General features: G+C 37.8%; 1 pseudogene; it reads right to left on the reverse strand.

Annotated features, from left to right (window-relative positions):
* Positions 1-776: 776 nt before the first annotated feature.
* On the reverse strand, positions 777-1595 carry LOC149142548 (putative cinnamyl alcohol dehydrogenase 1 pseudogene; annotated as a pseudogene).
* Between the last annotated feature and the right edge of the window lie 3285 nt (positions 1596-4880).

Genomic DNA, 4880 nt, shown 5'->3' on the forward strand with positions numbered 1-4880 from the left:
AGATGGCATGAGATGGCATAAGATGGGCAATTAATGTCCCATGCTGGATTTGAATACCGAAGGCTTTGATCTGTTCTGTATTGGCTGAAAATATCCCTAAATTTTCGGTTCTGGTCGCCCATCACCGAGTATACAGCAGTGGATACTTTAATTCTTTAATAACCCAAGAGAATAGGGTAACACCATGCTCCTGATATGCTGGAGGCTTCCTTGGTAGACAGGTGTGCCAACCAAAACTTTTCGTATGCAGCTCTGCGTTTAAAATCACCACCTACAGCAGTTTCGTAGCGCGCTACGAAACTGCTGTGTAATTTCAAAAACACAGTCTTGTAATATGCATAATAAATTCTACTGTATTTTTAATGGTCCCTGGTCCTCATCTATCTCTCTTATTTGATAAGAGATATATATGATCTGAAAATGAAAGCAATCAGCATCAAGATCTTGTCAGCTCAATACCACTAGGGGCATAATCAGTTATCTGAACTATTTTTGAAGAACCTGAGAGCTGAGATAACTTCAGTATTGGAATGAGTGTTGTGTCTTGAATTTGCTCCAATCAATTTCACCTTGTTGCAATAATGCAAGAGATTGGTCTTCTGCGGTTATCCAGGCCCTAAATTCATGAGACATATCTACACACAAATAGCTATTTATAAAACCTTTTGTAAGATACCCTTTTTGATGGATTGCGAAATATAAGCCATGATACCATAATTTGCAACTGCTACCTTCGAGCATACTGATCTCTGAGTCTGATGGTGGAATATTGGATGTTACCCTACTGCAGCATAGTAAAAGTCCTTCAAAGATTCCACAGCTTCCAATTTCAAATCTTCAATGTCTATTCTCAGGCGCTCCAAATTAATGGCCTCTGTCTGCTGTTTATCAGATGACAATAAAAATTTATCTGCTCCAAGAATGCTCAATGCTTCATCCTTCTTTGATGCAGATGTGCTCAAAATTGTTACATTCAGTCCAAAAGCCTTTCCAAATTTTACTGCCATATGACCAAGACCTCCTAGCCCAATTACTCCAAGAGACTTGCCTGCATGATTCATGTGATGACGAATCATAGGGCTGCAAACAGTAATTCCTGCACAAAGCAAAAGTGCAGCTGAAGCCAGTGGTAGATTGTCTGGTATCTTAAAGCAGTACCTTTGGTGAACAACAATGTGACTAGAATATCCTCCTTTCGTCACTGTGCCATCTACATCGATACCATTAAAGGTGAAAATAGACCCTTTTGCACAATTAACTTCCATTCTTTCATTACAATATTCACATCGCTGACAGGAGTTGACCTATGTACCCACCCCAACATGATCGCCAACCTTAAAATGGACTACATTGATGCCAACTTCTTTCACAATTCCAACAATTTCATGCCCTGGCACCAATGGATACTTTGAATCACCATGTTCATTCCGGGTCCATACAACATCGATGTAACAAACTCCACAATGAGTTATCTTTAATGAGATATCATCAAGGCCTGGGACCCTTTGGTTAAATTGGTAAGGTGACAAAACACCTGATCGATCTCGAGCTTCCCATCCTGAACAGTTCTCCTTGCTGTCTTCTTTAGTATTCATGGCGTACCTGCCGAGTTTGAGCTAGAGAACCTCAAAGCTCACAATGTAAATCCATGCTTATTTGGCAACCATAGTTGCATCATAGCTTGGGAAATTCACACTGCTTTCTTGAGAATTTTCTTATCATTTTGTCTTTGTACTACTCTCGGAGTTTGTAGATCCCTGTTGCACCTTTCACTTTATGGACTATCTGAATCCTTGCTTGAGGCTTAATCGGCGGCAGTCTGGTTCGGTAACTCAGGTTGAGGGCCTTCAGAATTCATAAACGCGATTGGGGATCGGTTACTGGTGATAACCGTTTGTACTAGTGAACCCAGCGTCTCATTTGGAATCAATTCTGTAGGGCTTTCAAATACCGAATTTATCAATGCACTTGGGTTTTGGTTATTGATAAAACCGTATGAGGTGGTGAATACAGTGTCTCATCTGGAATGGATGTATGGCCGATTGTTAAATGGTGGAAGAATAATAGAAACACAACTGCATGCGGTTTTTTTTTAACCATGTGTCTGTGTCCTTTGACGGTGGAAGAACTAATAAACGAACAGCTAGCACCGTTTGCCAAATCTTAACATTTCGTTTGTCAAATGCTCATCACTGACACGTACACGATCCCACAACCATGTATACTTGAAGATGACATATGCACTACCTTTTAGGCGACAACCAGCTTCTACTTCATGAGAGGAATTCACACTTATGCAAGCATTTTTATCCTGAGAAACGTTCTTATCATCATAAAGAGCCTGAAGAACCTCAGACAACAGTGGAGCTGACATCATCGCCTTGATATCTTCAATATTATCTGAAAGATCTGACATTAGACCTTTAAGCACATCAACCTCATCATCCATGGCAGTTGTAGCCAGTGTACCAGTATGGAGATCTCCCTCGGGAACATTATTTGTCTATGCATATTTGCCAGAACTTTCATCTTTGGATGTCTCAGCTTCATTTGTATACAAGCTAGGATCTTAAATAGCTTAGTGCATCTGGGATCTTGTTCTGCATCTGTAGAGCGAAACATATCTTAAAACATAGTTGTGAAATATGTCGATTGTTGGGTTCTTCCAAGCGTTCTAATATAGAAAGAGCTCTCAAGTAATCACTTGCAGAAGTCTGAAAATCCTCTCTTTCCAATGATGCATCTTCTAAATCTTAATATGCTTTCCTTCTTATGATTGACACTTTATTCAAAAGCCACCTTTCTATTAACCTCAGCTGTCATTGACAGTGGAACTGATTGAAGACTTTTATCCTGGTTAACAAGCTTTAAACTCTCACTAGAAGGCAAGCAAGCCTGTAGCCATAACTCAGATGAATTACAAACTTCACCATCAATTTGCAGAAACAGGCATTTCTATGCATATATCATATCCCACAGAACCCATAGGAGACAAAGGTGATATGGGTGAGCTATGATTTCGGACAAATCCCCAATTTCGTAGCGCAGCCAGTGCTTACTATGAATTATGCGCTACGAAACCACCTAAACATCTTGCGCTACGAAACTGCTAAAAGGGTTCATGTGCTTATTTGCAGACATTTAGCATTGAAATTTTGTCAGTGATAACAGCTTCCATATTAGAATCCATGCCATTCATCTTAGCTTCCACGCCATTCATCTTGGCTTCATTTACCTTTAGTGAGAGTGAAATTTGTTGTACTTGGTCTTGTAATTTTGATATATCATGTTTCATTTCTTCATCTTCTTCATGAGTCATGCTAGAGCTTTCAGGTTGCTTACTAGGTGTTTCCATTTTTTTTGTTAAAGGCATTAATTACTGATAATAATTCTTCACTATTCCCTTTGAATTCCTTCAAACTAATTTTTCAAACCAATCTTATGCAAAATATAAAAAATCACACACCTTTTTTCACTTTGTAGGAGCTCGATATTGAATCTGATGTATCTCTATAATTTCGGATCATATAGTTCTGAGATTGCGATCTAAAGTAGCCCTCTGCATCCTCTTTCCAATGCCACCAGTTTGATCGAATTTAGATTCAACAAGAAAGAGTTATGCACAATCTCCCAAGATGACCTGATTATATACCTTTTTAGAAGAGTGAAGTTGTATGAAGAACCACGTGTCACTGTTTTGACCTTTGGGCCTAAAAAATATATACAAGAAACTACAGTCCGTCCTCTTTCTTTAACTTCTTACGAAATTTCAATCTGATGCTCAAAACAAAAGTTATGACGATTTTCCCTAGGTCATATTTTTGGAATGTAATTCGGGAGTTTGTGAAAAGGCCAACTTCCTCAGATCATATCTCTGCAAATATAGCATGAAAAGCTCTCAAATTTGGACCCAAGGTTTAGAACGATTTCGACCCAAATGGGTTTTTTTTTTAGTGTCTGAAATGTCGCAGAAAAAAAGTTCTGGACCAAATGCCATGATGACTTGTTTGGAGCAACGAAACCCTAGAATCCAAAGCTCTGATACCAAATGTTATGAAACCAGCTCACAAAAAGATAGAAAAGATAGATCAATGCCTTAGAATTTAGCCTCTTCTAGGGGGAAACCTCCTTTACATTACACAAATGAACAATTCTTCGATGATTCAAATGACAAAACCTCCTTTCTATATATAGGAGTCTAAGGGGTCACAATATAACCAAGTCGACCTAACAATAATAATATAAAGGCACAAAAATAACAATAGAGGGATTCTATGGGGCACAGTAATAACAATATGGGGACAATAGGGGCACAACAATATTAATAATCGATACAACTACAATAGTAATGGGGTAATCACTAGTATTATAGGGACCCAACATCAACCCCCATAAGTTATGTGTAGTGCTTTCTAGTGACGATCTATTAAAATCCTTTAGGATTTGGCATGGATGAGTCGAAAGCTTGGAAATCATAAATTTTTCCAAAATAACAACAAAACTAAAGTTGGAATTGAAGTTAAAACGAAAACTAAAGTCGGTTAATAGCCAGAATAACCAAATTAGCAGAAAAAACTTAGAGTTTGATCTCATAACAACAAAATAAAGTTTGATAACTAGAAGATTTGTTCAAATGAATAAAATAAATAGGATAAAGGGCATAAATAAATATTCATGCAAGAATCCAAGAAAAAAAAAGAGGCTAAAAACATCAAGCCAAATTCTTTATAAACATAATCGATTGAAGAATTTTGTAACTGCGTAACTAAACATGGTGCAAGTTGAGTTGGTGATGTTGTTGGAGTGATTAGCAATAGAAAATGGTATTGGTGATTGAGGAAGAAGGACAATTGTTTTGTTTTGAAAGCAGAGGTGTCATT

This window comes from Pinus tabuliformis, chromosome X, assembly GCF_031772625.1.
Source record: "Pinus tabuliformis cultivar Carrire ecotype Pingquan chromosome X, CPIR1, whole genome shotgun sequence".
Lineage (NCBI taxonomy): Eukaryota > Viridiplantae > Streptophyta > Pinopsida > Pinales > Pinaceae > Pinus > Pinus tabuliformis.